Genomic DNA, 18,977 nt, shown 5'->3' on the forward strand with positions numbered 1-18,977 from the left:
TATTGTTTTTGAATATTCATTTAGATTTCTGTCTTAAAAGTGTTGTGGCAGAGCTTAGTATCTTGTTGAGAGGTAATGGTTGTGTTCCAGTTTTACAGTTTTATGTAGCAAAGCATTGATTTAATAATAAGACTGTTCTCATCAGTGTGTTTAAAGGATAAGCTGAGGCCATTCATGTAGGTACTGAACAGATAAGAAACATAATCATTCCCTGCCATCACTGGTCTCTAGAAAGAACTTTCTTCAGTAAGATCACCTAAGAGGAAATAAGGAGAGGGAAAATTTATAAGACTGTCAGGCTGAACTTGGATACAGGTTGGCCTTAGAATCAACCTCAGCTTGTCATTGGGAACTGGTCATTCTCTTATTTTCTGTCTTATCATTAATTTCTTATTGAACATTATAAAAATAGGGTCTTCAACATTTTTGGTCAATCTTAGTTCTCAGCTCTTCCTTTTTCCATTATAGTGATAACTTCAAGATCTTCAAAATAGGAATGTTAGTCCAAGACTTCTAAAGCTTTGTAAGAGAAAACAAGTGTTACTCAGACTTGTGCCTAGTCCACTTACGTTCCATTTTCATCAAGAATCTTAGAAATACTGTGAAATATCTAATTTTTAGTACTTCTAAAATTTTAATGAAGTATTTAGAGCTGGTGTGTGTGTGTGTGTGTGTGTGTGTGTGTGTGTGTGTGTATGTGAGAGAGAGAGAGAGAGAGAGAGAGAGAGAGAGAGAGAGAGAGAGAGAGAGAGATTAGGAAGAATTTTATTCCTTAGTTTGTATAGTTCATAAAAGATACGTTGTTTAAATGATAATATGTGAAATATTGGCAATGTTGATTTACAATAACTAAATACATAACTTGTGTTAAGCCAGATTCAATGTTACCAGATCCTAGTGTACATATATTATTATAGGCTTAGAAACTTTAGGGAAAAAATTGAAAATGTAAGAATAATTCCATTATCTTTTTTTTTTCTAGTAGGTAGTAGGTACTAGCTCTTTGGTTGGCAGGGTATCTCAGTCCACTGAGTAGAACACAGATATTATTTTGAAGCAGAGTTAAAGGAGTCCTGAGACAGAAATAAATGAGGTGACAGGCATCATAAAATAAACTTTTTACCATTATTATTTTTTATTAAAATAATGTCATAGAGTTTGAAAAAATAAGCCATTTACACAATTTCTCTAACTGACATTGCTTCAGTTGCTAGAGATCCCCATAGTCAATATTTACTTTTCAGGGTCTGTGGAAAGTTTGGGCTTGATTTGGGATCTTTCTTTTTTTTTTTTTTTTAGTACATAAGTACAAACACTAAGGCCTTGAACTCCTTCTTCTTTTCTTTCTGTTGTCCTTAGGTCAAACCCAGACATTTGAGCTTAGTAAGCTTGTGCTCAGCCCCAGTCTCTGAAATTGAGATTTTGTGTTGGAGAAGTATCTCAGATATGGACATCCATGTTTGGGCACCATAAACAAAATGTTTCAGAGGCATGGATGGAATTCCATTTCCTTGAGAGAATGTTACACAAAGTAAGTCTCTATGATGTACGAAATATGTTTTTGCCAAATCACATAGACAATATGACAAGTATAAAGTTAAAAGTTGCAATAATCATAAGTGCTTGGAACACTTGTTATGCAGGCATATAATTCAACAAAACTCAAATTATTGAGGTAAGTTAATCTCCACTGTTTTGTTTCATAACCTTAATAAAAGTTTACGCTTAATCATTACAGAATAGGTGTATTACCTATTCTTTTCTGTTGATTTCATTAGAGTCTAGTTGAATGTTCTAAGGACCAAGGGTCTTTCTCCTTCATGTTAGTGATTATATTTAAGTGAAGGCCTCACTTAACGTTATATATAGCATGTATAGACCATATATACATATATACGATATTTAAAGGTAATATGTACATGTATAAATGTAAACTTAAATGTGGTGGTATTTTACTTGTACTGAAATGTGATTTTAATTGTATGTTAATAAATAAAGTTGCCTGGGGGTCAGAGCTATTAGAGCCATAGCAAGAGCGTGGCGGTGGTGGCGCACGCCTTTAATCCCAGCACTTGGTAGACAGAGCTAGGTAGATCTCTGTGTGTAAAAGGATACAGCCAGCATTGGAGACACATGCCTTTAATTTCAATACCAACCATAGAAGACCTGGAAGTCTCTACAGAGGCAGTCATGTGTTTGGGTTTACAACCAATGAGAAGGCAGAACAGCTAGACTATATAAAGACATACACACAGGAAGTAGGTCCTTTTTGGAGAGCTCTCTTGGCTGAAGCAGGAAGGGTAAGTCTCTTAGCTCTGACCTCTTGGCTTTCTTCTCTGAATTGGCTCTGTGTTTCTTATTTAATAAGACGGTTGGTTACATCTACACTTAAAAATAAGTAAGTCATATTGAAATGGAATTGAGACATTTAAAACTGAAAATGGAAAACTGTCAGGTTTTTCTCACAGTGCACATCAACTTTAAGTCACTCCCAGAGCCAGGTGCTTCTTCTTCAGTGTCCAAAGCCCTAACAATTATCCTTTCCTCAATCTTTTCTAATCTTTTACTCACTTCCAGTTAGTTTACAGATCTTCTAAAGTTTCACTGTATGTAAAAATGTCTTCTCTGTGAGAATAGCTTTGTGTACAACCACACCCCACCACTGCCATTTCCTCACTTACTGCTTTCCTTACTTGGTCATTTTCTTGCTTTATGCAGCATATAAACTACATACTCAGAAAACGATCAATCCCTAGGTTGTTGCCTTGTTAGTGCTGCCCTTCCCTATTATTCCGTAAATGGTCTTTGTTTCTTTTCTAGTTCTGATTATTCTCGTTACCTACATTTCTACTGTACAAACATTCCTTGAGGTTTTGAAAAATTCTACAAAGGTCAGGGAGGAACATTAAGACTGGGTTGTCCTATTTTCATCTAAAGTTAAGTTTAGAATGAATTGTGTGATTTTTTTTTTTTTTGTATTTTTTCCCCAAATTCTTGTACTGATTTTGAAATAGGCACATGATTTAGTTTCCCATTAGGAGATTATTTAAGATTTTTTATCTTGTACCAAGAGCTGTTAAAATAACATTGCCCAGTGATTAAATTCTTCAATAGCCCAAGGATTAGGGTATAATAGCTTTGTAAAGTAATGATGGATACTTCATTGTTGTTTATGTGCTCAACGTATGCTAGTTTATAGTATTCTATCTACTGTGCTCATGTTCCTGACTGTGCACTTTTAATGCACAGTTTTTATTTGTCTCTTAATATCATAAGCTACCAGCTTCTGTAGCCTACTATTTTATCACCTGAATGTTATTTAACCTGCTGGAAGCTAGGTTTCCAAATCTTCAAAAACTGAAGACACTGATAAAAGCTTACAGTTATTATGGAGCTTAAAGGAAAGTAGTTGCCTTTGTACAATGTCCAGTAGTTGAAAATCAGTCATGGGCAAAGGAGTATTGAACAATGCAAGTGTGCTCTTATGTTGTTCAAGATGAAAGGAGAGAACATCAGGAGAAAATAAGGAAGGGTAAGACATGGCCTGTGTTATTCAGTCTTCTGTTCTTCTATGCTATGTGTTTTGTCTTTTTTGGTTTTCCTGCATGGAAAAGTACTTCCAACTCAGTGTGTGTGTGTGTGTGTGTGTGTGTGTGTGTGTGTGTGTGTGTGTGTGTATGTGTGTGTGTGTGTTACATGTGTATGAAGGCCAGGGGGTAAGCTAGGGTGTCATTCATACATCAAGTTCTTTCTACCCGTTTGTGGTTTTGTAGATTAGGCTGGCCAACCAGCAAGCCCTGGAGGTCTTCCTATCTATGTCTCCTCTGTTCTGGGATTACAAACATGTGACACCATGACAAGTTTTGTAATGTGGGTTTTTTCTATGCTGCTTATCAGGACACTCTAATAATCAAAATAATTTACTAGACAATTACTAGGACTTCAGCTTTTTTGTAAAGTAAACAAAGTATAAATCTTCCAAGTGTTAAATACTTCTGTGGTGTATACATGTGTCATTGTGCCATTTCACTTAAAAATAGTCTATGGTGACCAAAAAATCCAACATTATTTCCTTGAATATTACCAAGAGGATTACAACACTTGCTATGTATGCAGTTACAGTGAGCAGCTGTAGTGTGAGTGAGCACCTTGGATAGCTCCCCAATTAGTCAAGACCATTGATCATCTGATCTTACATCTGAAGTTAGTTCAAATTTACAAGTTACAGAGTACTCTCCAAACACACCTATGTCAGTCCTACAGTGGTAAGACAAACATATCAGAGTTTTTCCATCTCCTCAGATGTCCATAGATGTCTTTACTGTGGATAGTCATTTTAGAAAACCAAACAGATTTTGAGATTCGTGGATTGAGTTATCCATGAGTTTCTACTCTACTATTTTAGAGTGAATTCAAGGGACAGAGTGTATGTCTAGATAATTCTCTGCTTTCTAGTGACTGCCAATTGTCAAGGTTGTCCTCCTTATGCATTTTTCAGTAATTCAATGAGAGTTTTGAGAAGTGTGAGACTCAAAAGTCTGTGGAAGAGTGTTTGGTTTTGGCTCTTTCAATGACTAGTTTCACAGCCTTGGAATGATTACATAGACTCTCTGAATTCTCATCTTCCTCCTCTATAAATAGTCCTATAAATGTAAAGGCACATAGTAAGAGTGAAAGATACTCAGAGGTACAAATAATTAACATCTTGTTCATATATTTTCAAATTTTATTTTTATACCTAATTATAGAACTAAGATGCATAACATGCTATATATTTATTCTCAGATTATTACACAAGATGGGGAAATATTTTGAACCTGGACTTACTTGCTATTCTTTATTTTGCCCTCTAGTGCATTTTCCCCTAGAAACTTCATCATATTTCACATCAAACAGCAATATGTGAGCTGATTTTATATCAACCTTTGGGTAAGTATCTCTGTAAAATTCTGAAGTAAAGGGCAAACAAAGGTGTATGTGTGTGCAGTTTTAGCTGTTCCCAAGCATGTTTCTAGTTTCAGAGTCTTATTGTATCTGCTTCTAGGTACATCTTTGGACTTCTCTCTTAGATTTTCTTTTCATGTTTTTCTCATGTTAAGCACATACATGGTATTTTTAAAAGCTATAGTCATTATTTCCAAAGAATGTTGTATTTCTGGTCCAGACCTATTATCCTTGTACCTGATACACTCTCCAGTAGTCAGTCTTACAAATACCCTACTGCATGCCGGTGATGTGTGTTTTTTCTGTATATAAAAAAAAGTTGCTGTTTTATTGGGCATCCTCACAGTTTAGCATCTGGTATACACTAGATAATCTGAGTCTTTCTGCACTTGATAGACTATCTATAGTGTTAGCTTTAGTAATTTATAATGTGACCCTCTTCAAACCATCCGAACTTTCCTTTACCCACTTTGTAAGCTTGGAGTAACTCCTTAAATTTCCCCAGAATCACACTAAAAACACTCATCAAGAATGCTAAACCCAATTAATTGTGATAAGGCCCAAACAAAGGTGACAATAGTAAGCCCAAAGTATGGTTCTCGAGTGTACTAAGCATTCAGTAAAGAAAAGTAGTGGGTTTTTGATAGAGTTTGCGTTTCTGAGGACTATCCACAAAGAAGGGCACAATTGAACAGCTTAGGAAACCTTTTTGCTGTGTTGCTCTTGAATTCATTGTATAAGCCAGGCTGGTATTAAACCCTTGATCTTTCTACCTCAACTTCCATAGTGCTGGGGGAGTACAGATATGTGATGCTCTCTGCACCAAACATAGAAAATAATTTTAAGTCAAAAATTTACCTGGGAAAAATGCAATAAAATCATTGGCATCAGAAGTTATATACTTTTAATTTTTGAAAATTAAGTGCTGTCATATCTCAGGCTCGAACAAGTTATGTGATTGTGCAAGAGAGTTACTTGGATAATTAATTGAGTTTGTCTCCAAGGATCTTTAATGTCAGCATCCCAGTTCACCTTTTTGTTTTTAGGGATTGTCACAAAAGGTATTCTGTGACTTCTTGGGACTTTCAGAGTGAATACTTCATCCTCAGGACAAGATTGTTGGTGTGGATTGTTGTGTGTTGGCCTATTTTATTCTGTAGAATAGAGAGAAGATTCTCTTCTCTTTGATTCAGTGCAACAACATCACACTGGGAATATAGGAGAATAGCTGCCTTATTATAGACTTAATTGGAAGTAGGAAGTGCATGAGGATCTTTGGGTATAATGATAAAAAACAATTGAGAAGAAATTATCATCACATTAACATACTTCTATAGCAATGGACCTTGATTATCCTTAAGTTATTTGTTGTTCTTAATAGTATTTCAATATATATCCATGATATAAGGCACAATTGTGTTCTCCCAAAGTTTGTTTCCATTATCTTCCTAACCACTACAATTTTGCTAATTAAACTTTCATTGCATTTTTATTTCCAAGGTATAAAAATAATTTCAGATTATTACATTACACATTTAGTTATAATATAAGGAAGCTTGAATGATGATACATGTAAAACACCTTCAGAGCTGTCTTTCCCACACATACTTTCTTGACTCCATTCATAGCTATAGAGTTAATTTGAATATAAGCCGTGAATGATAATTGCTTTATTCTCTAAAATTTAGTTTTACTCTGTGTTCTTTGCAATTAAATAAAAAGGAAGACTTGATATTTTTGCTCTTGATGTTAGTTATAAGATGAGAACTTTCATTTTGCAAATTAAAGCCTCATCAATGCATCTGGTCACCAGAAGTGAGGTCCATCTGTGTTTGAACAGAAATGAGGTGGCACAATGTAAGAAGTAGTAAACAGATGTAAATAAGTGATACATCCTTTTTTGGGAGGGGTCTTATGAATATTCTATTACTTCAATCAGATTAACAAATGATTATGCTGCAATTTATCAATTTCTGAGCATATAAATGTTGAACATGATATGTTCAATTGTCCAGAATGTGTAAAATTGAATTATTTGCATATTTGAATAAATCTTAATCACTCCTATAATTATGAAGTGCCTTGTACTCAGACGGCTGCAGACTCTATACGTAATTACAACTGTAGACGGGCTATTTTGGTCCACTTTGCCCTTATGTTTGTAGTTTTCTTAATGCAGAAGAGAATTGAATCTATTTATTTCCTGAAATGCATGTGTTTTAATGTATTCTTTTATTATTAGCATATATTCAGATATAATGATGAGTTTCATATGAGATTTGAAAAAAATCAAAGTTCAGTCAAAGGATATGCATAAAACTCTTACATATACAGACATCAAACAAATGGAAGACATTGATAACATTATACCCCAAAGAAAAAGATGCAATTAGAATAACAAATGTAAGTTTTAAAAATGAAAATCAGAATTTACATAGAAAGATATAATTATCAAAGAAAGGATACCATTTACTAACCAAATGATCTGCAACTTGAAGGAATTTAATAACATAGCATCAACATATATGAAGTAAAAAATACAGGAAGCTTTAAATAAAAATTGGTAGAATGTTAATATCTATGTATCTATTATCTATGTGTCTATCTATCCACCCTGTCGTCTATCTATCTATCTATCTATCTATCTATCTATCTATCTATCTATTTGTCTGTCTGTCTATCTATCACCTATCTACCCTATCATCCATCTGTCTATCTATCTATCCAGCTATCAATCATCTATCCACCCTATCATCTATCTATCTATCTATCTATCTATCTATCTATCATCTATCTATGTACCTATCATTTGTCACAGAAACTGATAGACCATAAAAAGCTAACACTGATTGAAAATAAAAGCTAGTTTTGACAGTCTCACCACAAAAATTGACTACAACACACAAAACAGGATTATTCAAGTTACAAATAATTTATTATAATCCAGTCTTTATCAACAGTGCCGTAGAATTATAGATCAATAACAACTGTGTAATGTTTTTCTTCCCAAAACATTTTTTTTTAAACAAAAGACACTCTTTCCTACATTACCTATTGTTTGGTTGGTGATGTAAATGGAAGGACATTTGTAAAACATTATGTTGGTATGATGTTAAAAACAATACTAGCTGAAGCTGTGAAATGATGTCATATTAGACTTAGAGAGTTATTCTTAATTTTAATTGAATTCATTATAAAACCAGTAAGGAAAAAATATGATGCATATGTTATTCTGAAAACTATTGTAGGGAAGAAAAACCCAAACTGAGTAGGAGCAAAATTAGAGTAGAAATAAGTAAAACAGCAACAAAAAATCATGAAAATTAAAAAGAATTCAAAAGAATTATCTTGGTAAAATGTGACAAGTGAAACACAAACAGCTTCCCCAAGAACAAATGTAATAGGTCTTTCTTTGGACCGCCAGCCCCCAAGTAATAACACCGAAACCTTTTATTAATTATGAAGGCTTGGTCTTAGCTTAGGCTTGTTCCCAACTAGCTCTATAAACTGAAATTAACCCATTTATATTCATCTATGCCCTGCCATGTGGCTCATCACCTCTCCTCAGTACTGTATATCCAACTTCCTCAGCAACTGGCTGAGAAATCTCCTGCCTCAGACTCTTTCCCAGAGTTCCTATCTCTGTCCAGCAGTCCCACCAATCTTCTCCTTCCTAGATCTTGGCCATTCAGCTCTTTATTAAACCAATCAGAAGGTATCTAGGTGGGTGAGGTAAAACAGAGATACATCTTCACACAGTATGCAGAAAGATTATCCCAACGAACAAAGAGAAAATCTATAAAAGTATTCAGTAAAATATTTACTAAGCATTGAAACAAAGAATTCTAGAATCAAAATAATGCTATATGTAAAAAGTGCCTTAGAGAAAATTGGGCTTAATCAGGAAGAAAGGGAGCTAAGTATCTGAAATCTAAGTAACTATTGAAGTAGATATCTCAGAGATGGGTCAGTGGTTAAGAATGCTTGCAATTCTTGCTGACCGTATGAGTTTATTTCTGGAAATTTCCTTTATTGCTTCCCAACTACATGACTTGTTTTTATGTATGTATGCATACTTATTAATTCGGTCATGCTAATAGATGTTCATGAAAGAGTAGTGTGTATACTCACGTATTTGCAAAGTTGGAGGGATTTCTAGCTGTGCCTCATTCACCCCCGAGTTTAAGAACTGGAAATGTAACTGTTTCAACTTACTTTATTTTGTCTGAGAAAGACCTTAACAAATGGGAACCTCTTCTTCTTAATTTCAATTAAGTCCTGTTTCCAGTTGGCCTCAAAATTTTGAAAAACCCTAAGATTCAAAGTTAGGAGTCTTATGTCACAGAGAGGATGAACTAGGAGGACACTCTGCTTAGTACAATAAAAATGGAAACAAATGTTTCATAAACTCCCACATCTGAAATCTAAACAGACACACACACACACACACACACACACACACACACACACATACACAAAATGGTATGTGAAGTGATGACTGTTAATTCACTTGAATTAATCATTTCACAATGTATGCATCAAAACATCATGCTACTATTATGCTCCGCCAGTAAATATAATGTCAATCATATCTTGGATGTGGAAAACATCTTTTAATGTTAGACTATAGAACTAAAGGATTGGCATCCCCTCTGATTAACCATCCTATCAATGCTATATGTGTGAAATTTGTATACTTTTGTTAATTCATTTAGGCAGATTCTCAGTGGTCAGTTTGGGCTGCTTTAGATTTTGAATTCTGCCTGTGAGCCGATGAACTTACATTGTGTGTCCATCAGTTGGGATGTGTTATTTAATACATTAAATTTGAAATGAGATTGTTGGGTTGTTTAAATTGAGTTTACACTGTCCAGATGATCACCCAAGCCTCAGAATTATTGACAGTTTAGATCTGAGTTTATGATAATAATATATTTTATTGCCTATTTCAGGGAGATTAAAGCTCTGACTTATCTGCATAGATATGCATCAGGTCTTATCTTATTTACTCATCTCACAGGTCAGTTCTACACAATCTGCATTGATCATGAGCTTCAAGAAAATACAAAGATTAGGAAAAAGGATGCCTTGATTATCTCCTCAAATTGTATAGAAATATTTTTAAACACAATTTTCTCATGCATGCTTTTAAAAAAAGATTACATAAATTTCAATTCAACCCTGTGTACAATGAAATATTGTAAAACCCCAATATTTACAATATATGTCCAGTTAAAAATAACACATCTTCACAGAGGATATGTTGCTCCCATTCAATAGTCTGTGTTTTATGGTATAATGTTCCCTTCATAATATCAGATTTTTAAAATCTGGGAGAAAAACTGTGCTCAAAAAGTAACAATAATATGTGTTTTACTCATATTTCTATTAGGTATATACAGTCGCCTTTAGAACTGTGTAAATACAGCCCATTATAATTTTTAAAAGGCAGAAGAACCCTCTTTTCCCACCTTTATGTAGACCTCCCTGTTACCCAGGGTTTAGGCTTCTGAGTAACCAATTAGCCTCATTAACCACGTCAGTCACTTTCTGCCAAAATTTAACATCGTAGGCTCCTATAAAATGTCTACCAGCCTGTCTCTCTTAACACACTGTTGAAGGTTAAGTTTTAAATGCTCCAACGTTTGAATTTCTGAAAGACATTTGCCCAAACAAAAATCTGTTTTGATCTTCAATCAAGCATCAGAGGAGCCAGCTTCCACCTACGGTTCATCACCTCCTGTTGGATACCAGCCCTCTCCAGCCTCAGGAGGTTCCAGGAAGAAACCTGCCTCCTCCTGCATGTTCCTGGGCCTACAGAATGTCAGAAGAGAGGACCTGATTCACCTTTCCAGCACACCTCCAAATGCGAATAAAAAGCACTGAAAGGCTGGAGCAAACACACCCTGGCTACTGGCCTTGCTTCCAAGTCTACGACTTCTGAAAGCTGTTCTCTGGGGAGTTTTAATGCTTCGTGAATGTAAGACTTCCTAAAACAGCCCCTCAGACTACCACTAATCATCATGTTTGGTTGAACTTAGGAATGACAACAAAAAGAATAAATTCACATTCGCTTCTTTCATTTCTAAACACTCTTAAGAAATGAATTCTGACAACTCCAGCAACGTCAATGTGCTAGCTTGTTTTCTAAAAAATCTCACTCTCTTTATTTTACTTACGGAAGTATATATATCTCCTCAGGCTAATTGCTCTTGGAATATACAAAAGAAAGCACATTTTAGAGTCTCTTGCAGTACTAAAAACGAACCTCTGTCTTTTTACCACATAGCTCCAACAGAAAAGAATTTGTTTAAAACTTATGGTGTTTGGTAGAATCATATTTGTTCCTATTTCTAACACATTTTCTATTTTATTAGCCTGCTCGTTATCCACTCTCTTCTCTCCAGAGAGATGAGCACCAAACTAGTTTGTTCTGGAAATATTATCATATACTAATAATGTGTTTAAGTTTTTCTCACATGATTTAAGAAGGTAATTATAACATATCATCGAGGGTAATAAAAATGTACAATGCACATTAAGTCAAGTTTTATTCAAGCCTTTAGCAGCCTTGAATTCCTTCCAGGTCTTTTTAGGGGAAATTTTCACCCCTAGGGGCTAGGTAACTTGGCATGGAACACCCATTAAGACTGATGAGGGCTTGATTCCCAGTACAGAGCAATGAGATCGTGCTCTTCCAAATTCTCTTTGATTTTGCTTCAACAAATGAAAAAAAAATCCAGACTTTGTGATTTTGTCATTAATTTATGATTGGACGAGTCACAGAATGTCCGTGTTGCTCAGATCTTTGATATTAATAAATTATTTTGTCTTTATATAATGCTATGCTCCACTCTGTTTTGGGTTGTGATAGTACAAAAAATCATCACTGTATAAACATATAACAGGAATCAGACAAAAAATGTAGCAAACTCTTAAAAAAAACCCAAACAACTTAATGTGGATCCTGTTGGACACTCTGATGCTTCCTGCCCCATGAAGTTGTCATGGTGATGCCATTATGTGGAGGATGAAGATGACATAGTGAGTGGATGTGACAGAGTCCATCCAGGAAGCTTTGTTGCTGAGAAGACCGTCATCCTATCTGCCTCATTTATGACCTTTAAAAACTAAATTGTCATTCTGCTGGAGTTTTAGTTGTCAATTTTCTACAACCTAGAATCACCTGGGCAAAGAGTCTTAATGAAAAATTATCTGGATCATGTTGCCCTGTAGGCACATCCGTGGAAGAGCATCATGGTTGTTAACTGAAGTGGGAAGACTCCAACTACATGTAGGCAGCATCATATCATGGGGATGGCCTGAACTAGAAGAGGGAACAAAGCTAACTGAACATAAGCAAAAGCAAGCAAAGACATGTCAGTCTCTTGTTGCTTTTGACTGTGATGTTATGTAACTAACCACTTCCACTCAGTTCCGCAAAATGGTGGAATATTACCTGGAGTTTTAAATAAAATAAATCCTTTTCTGGGTCATGATGCTTTTTGTCAAGGTATCATCACAGCTACAGAAATGTAAATAGAATGCTTATGTTCTGAAATCATACTTGTATGAAAATATTGTAAATGTGTCTGTTGGAGATGATGACATTAAAAAAATCTGGAAGAGACTTTGAGAAGGTAATCAAGTTGAGATTCTTATTGACTCTTGATAAATCCAGAAGTTTCCCATCTCTCTCTCTCTCTCTCTGACAATGTATTCTTTGAATTCTTACTTCTCTACTTGAACTATTTATTGATACCAAGATTGAGAGTTAGAATGACTGGTATAATGGAACTTTTTGCTGCATGTTAATATATTTTAAAAATAAAAGGATAAAAATATTCCTTTGATAAATTCCATTTGAAAGTTTACCAAAATTTTTAGATATACCGGAAAATCTAAAGCACAACAACAAACAAGAGACAATCATGGAGAGGGAAGGAGAGACAGACAGACAGACAGACAGATAGATAGAGAATCAATCCAAGGAAAGAGACAGACTATTTTCCATCCTTTCCTATCAAGCATTTTAAAAAAATTACCTAAATAGCCAGTTGAAGATTCAAGAAAGTAGATCTAATAGTAATATTTTAAGATATATCTATATTGGGAAGCAAAAAAAAAAGCTGTTAAAAATTTCCATCTTGAAAATATTTTCCCTATACTAACTGAAACTATACTATAAAACATTTTCCCTCTTTAACTCAAATAACTTGTTTTAAGGCCACATATAAACATTCTTGCTATAGAAACAGAAGGATCTCATATACAACTTTAACTGTAAAGGAATACACTCACTTCTCTGGCATTTCAACATTAAAACTTAAGCCAGTTGTTACAAATATGGCAAACTTATGGCCCAGAAGGGTAAAAGTGGCCTGGCTGACAAAATGATCAGTCTGAGCACTGAAGGTAGTTGTTGACACAGGAAGAGGCAGAAGAAGGTGATAAATAGTATAGATATATGGTATATTAAGAGCTGAGTGGCACAGTTGACTGCTGGCATTACTCTATATTCTGGTTCAAGGATGGGCTCTGTGATTAGCACTGTGGTGGGCACTTTATATTATACCCTTGTGATTTGGACAGGGAAAAGGAGCATTCACATTATGATTAAAGGTTTGGGAATCTTTGGAAGAGGTAACCAGGTGTGATAGAGTACATTGGGCCTTCTCAGTCACACTAGTATTAGCTTTGGAGATGACCAGGATGTCAACTTGATTGATTGAATTCTAGGGGGTTAGCAAGGCATACCTCTGAGTAAGTCTAGGAGGATGTTTCTAGAGAGGAAAAACTAAGAGAGGAATGCTCTGCCAACATTTGGGGGACATGGAGCTAAGGGCTGAGGACTCCAGTGGGGTGAAGAGGGAGAAAGGAGTAAGCCAGCCAGAACATGTGTCCTCTGTTTCAGATGCTATGATGTGAGCCACTTTGTCTTACCACGACCTTCTACCCTGATCTACCATGGCCATGAACTGAATTCTGCCAAGCAATAAGCCAAAGACTCCTTTGTAGGTTTTATTTGCTCAGTTTTGTTTTATTTTGGTATAGTAACGACAATGTACATAAGTGGGAATACCAGAAAGGACCCATCCTCCAGTCCAAGCAAGAGTCTGAGGATCTAAGTTGTCTGAGCGGAAGATAGGATGAAGTTGAGAACTAAATATGATTCATAAAGGCCAGGGAGATGGCTTAGCGAGGAAGATCACTTGCTGCATAAGTCTGAGGACCTGAGTTTAGATCTTGGCACCTTTGTGAAAATCCAGGTTGTGGCTGTGTGTGTCTGCACCCCCAGCAAAGGAGGATGGTGGTGGTAGGAGAGCAAGAGAACTGCTGAGACATGTTAGACGTTAGCTTAGCAACAACAACAACATCATCAACAACAATAACAATAACAATAACAATAACAATAATAATAATAATAATAGTAATAATAATGAGTGAGCTCTACATTGTAAAAGACCTTGACTCAGAGGAGTAAAGTAGATAATGATGGAGGAAAACACCCCAAATCCCCCTCTACACTCCAAGTACATACATGAATGTATGTGCCCACATATATATATATATATGTATATATATACATATATATATGTATATATATGTATGTATATATGTGTATATATATATATATACATACAGATGCATACACCACACACACAGTCAAGCCAAATACAGCTCAGAAATAAGACTAATTTGATGTAGGTAGTAAGGGAAAATAGTACTAGAAGGATTTCTTGAGTTCTAGATGGCAAGAGTGCCATAAAGTGGAATACGGGTAGAAGATATTGAGAACATTGCTTGTCTGTTGAAATGTGGTGTGTGAGACTCCATTTTCATATACAGATGAAGCTGCTCACTGGCAGCTGCACATGAATCTGAAGAGCAGTGAGAGCCTTGGAATGGAAAATTCCATGTGGAAATCGTCAGTGTATCTATGAGTGGTTGAAACCAGGAGCATAAGGGCTGCATTTTCAGAAGATAGAAGGAGGGATTTCCTTTTTCAGTGCAGAAGAGATGCCTCAAAGAGAGGTGAAGAGGCGATGACACAGCAGGGCTCTAGGGTCTTTGGTTGACTTGATTAAAACGCAGATTTGACCTGAGTCAAACACAGTTCAGTCAATCAGTCTCCGAGGATGTGCATCTGGGTTTTCAATAACCCTTCAGGTGAGAACAAACTGTTTGGAGTTACAAACCAGGTTTATCTTTTCTCATACGTGTTAGCTGGGTTCTAGGTACAGAACCCAGGACAGTTATCCACCCGAGACATTCCGGACACTAAAGGGTCCTTGCCTCCGGTGTGGATCAGTGGCAGGTTCAACATCAGGTACCGGCAAGCAGGTGATGCTAAAAGCTACCACCCGCCATCTGAGCTACCTCAAAGTCAGACTTCTCCTTTGCCAACAGGAGATCAAGTTCATTATGGCAAAGCATGGCCTTGGGTGAAGCACAGTTTGTGGCAAGGCCAACAAAAAGGAGCAAAGAAGCAGGAACTCGTAACCAATTTGTAGGACCAGCATTCCATGTTTCCTGTGTGATGCGGAAGTTACCTAACATCTCTGTGCCTTAATGTTAAGGTTTAAAACCAGGGAGCAGCACTTACCTCATTATTTGTGGTAAAGAATCAGCAAGATCATAAACGTGAGATTCTAGCTTCTGGACAGTTTACAACAGTAAGATTAGATACCATTAAGACTTTTACTGAGAAATTCATTGGGGGCCAAGGCTCATTGACCACCATGAATATTCCCACAGTTTAAGGCTTGAGAATCTGCACATCCCCAATTCCCCTAAGAAATACAGAATCTGGGCAATTATTTTTTCCTTACTCTAATTTTCCTAGAAGATATTTTTTTCAAGGACTACAAGAGCCTTTGTAGCTTTCAACTTTTAGAAATCAATTATTCCTGAATCTTTTTACAATTATGAAATCCTGACAAGTACTTTCTACTCTCTTATCACTGCGAGTCATCATGGCAGAGGACTGTGTTCTAACCATGCTGAATGCTGCCCATCAGCACCCTTATTGTGCTCAGTCTATGAAATTCCATCCTGAGAACAGGAATCTTTTCATACAGCCTCCAAAATTTCAGCAGCTTAATATATGCATGAACGGCTCTATGCTAATGTGGAAGTCAAATGGAAGGGTTTGCATGTAATCGTTTGTGTGAAGAAAAGCCTTAAAATCCGGACCTGCTGGTCTCAAATATTGTTCATTTCCACAACACATAAGGAGACAAGACCTCGGAACAGAGGTGGGATCATGATGGAGTTTTTCTCATTCATTATGTAGCATATCTCTGCTCTGGCTTTTAGATTTCCTTGTGCACCTTAGCAAATCATGGACCTACAGACTTGAACTGGTGTCTAGAGGGAAATAATGCTTCATTTTGTTACCTGAGTTACCATCTCTCCAACAGCCCCCACCGTTCACCCACACACTTCTCTTTCTTATTGTCCCCCTCTGTAAAGAGTATATCTTTGGAAACTGAGAATATTCAGTGAACGGAACTCATAAATCAAATCATTATCATTAATAATCAAAGTGAGACATTGTAAGAAATAGCGAATTAATCACCAGTGGCAGGTGAAGCCAATTCCAAGCTTATGCTTTCTGAATACTAAAGGGAGTAGTATTCTCTCCAATGGATCTTTATTTTATTTTTGAATGCATTTTCTTAGTGTGCATTGTATTTTTTTTTAGTTGACTGGGAACCATATGTGAGTTTTCATAGTGCTAACATAACTTATGAAATTAATTGAAGTGATTTTGAGAAACACTTTTGTTCCATGGATAAGAAATATCATGATTTTATATTGGAACCAGTATTGTACATGTTAGACTGAAGACATTGTTTTCTGGAAGAGAGAAATAATGGATGGTACAGCAAATTTGGGTGTAGAGTTATTTTCTACATCTTGTGTCCTATTTGACAGACTGTGCTCTAAGTATAGATGCCAGAGGAAATTTTGAATATAGTATCTTTACTGTTTTTACAGTTTTTTTTCTTGGTTTTTCGAGACAGGGTTTCTCTGTGTAGCTTTGTGCCTTTCCTGCACTCACTCTGTAGCCCAGGCTGGCCTCGAACTCATAGAGATCTGCCTGCCTCTGCCTCCTGAGTGCTGGGATTAAAGGTGTGCGCCACCACCGCCCAGCTTGTTTTTATAGTTTTTGTAGGAAGAATCGTAACTCGTGAATTTTAATATGCTTTATTTATCCAGTTAGAGAAATCTGATCTGTTGCACTTGGTTTTTTCAGCTCTCCTGTAAAATAAGAAAAGTATTCTTAATAGAGAAAAAGTATGACAGGAAGAGTTACATTCAAGAATAGTTCAATTTCTACTGATATGATAAGGAAAATCTGAGTTCAAGATGAAAACACACCCCTGTTTCTAGACACAGCATTAAACAATCTTAGAATGTTCACTTGGGTTTATTGCATGTAAAAGACCATACAATTTTTAAAGAACAGGCAAAAACAAATGTTAAAATCTTGACAATACACTTATTTATGCACTTAATTAAAGTCCAGATGGATACAAATACATCAAATATTTTAGCAAATGCAGAAATGTATTTTGCTTCAAATCTAAGCAATAAGTTAGGAAACATAGGTAGTGATCGGGAGAAACTGAAAACACTAAAGCAAGGCCCATTTTAGAACTGAGAAGTAGGGTGGCTCAGAAGACAAAGTGCCTGCTGAGCAAGCATGAGGACCTGAGTTCAGATCCCCAGCACTCTTGTAAAAGCCGAACACAGTGCTGACCACCTGTAATAACGCCAATGCTGGGTGGAAGCAGAGATAGTGTGATCACAGGGCTTGCTGGCTACCATTGTAGCCAAACAAGCAAGCTCCACGTCCAGCCAGAAACCTATTACCAAGTGTAAGGTGGAGAGTGACTGAGAAAAACACCTGATGTTGATCTCTGGCCTCCATCCATATGAACACATGCGCATATGCTTATACATACTCATAAATTTCTCTCTCTCTCTGTCTCTCTCTGTCTCTCTCTGTCTCTCTCTCTCTCAGTAAAAGGTGTTACGGATTACCTTAAGGCCAATTCAATGATCTTCATCAGTATTCTAGGGGTTAGGTAGAAGGCAACATTTAGGTCCAAGTAGTGGGGTTTTGTGACTTCAGAATTCTTAACATCTATTTAAAAGATTTCTGAATTCTCCAGAAATGTCAACATCTACTTCATTTACATGACTAACAGGTGGACCTTTCCTTCTTTTCAAGAACAGTTCCTTTTGATAAAAAAAAAAGTAAAGCATCATTTGAAGAGTTTCCATTATACAGATTGCACTAAGACCAAACACTGAAGGAGAGTGGCTCAAAATATAAATGCATTTCGCTTCTTTAGCCGAACATTCATTGGCAATTAATTACTGTCCAATTTCTGGAGATTTTTTTCTGTTTGTCATATTTTTGTTTGTTTGTTTGTTTTGAGACAGGGTATCTCTGTGTAATTGCCCTGACTGTCCTGAAACCTCAAACTCACAGAGATCCTCCTATCTCAGCCTCCCAAGTGCTGGAATTAAAGGTGTGTGCCACCACCACCTAGCTTTCCTGTGTCTTTTTCATTATTATTCATTTCTTTTCCTATTAATCATTCTCTCACTGGGAAGGTTAGTCATGGACATGAAATGATAGTCCTATGATCTGATGGGCTCTTTTCATGGGTACCAGTCCTGCCCTCAAACCCAGATGCTCTTGTGATTTGAAGGTCCACTGAGGCAGCAAACAGGTACCTCCAAATATGGTAAATAGTTTTCTATTTTAATGATTTGTCATATTAGTTAATTACGTATCAATCATTTGTCTGTTTTGGGAAGAAATGTATAACTCCAATCACTCAATATTGAACTAGAAGAAAACAAAATGTGGCAGAAAGTTATAATAATAGCAAATTATCATCATCATCATCATTGTAGCATGAATCTTAAAAGTTCTTATTAATAAAATCAAACCTGAGGCCAGTTATTGGGGTTAATGCTGGTAGATCAGAGAGACAGAACAAGCCACAGCT

The sequence above is a fragment of the Peromyscus eremicus genome, chromosome 5 (genome assembly GCF_949786415.1).
Source record: "Peromyscus eremicus chromosome 5, PerEre_H2_v1, whole genome shotgun sequence".
NCBI lineage: Eukaryota > Metazoa > Chordata > Mammalia > Rodentia > Cricetidae > Peromyscus > Peromyscus eremicus.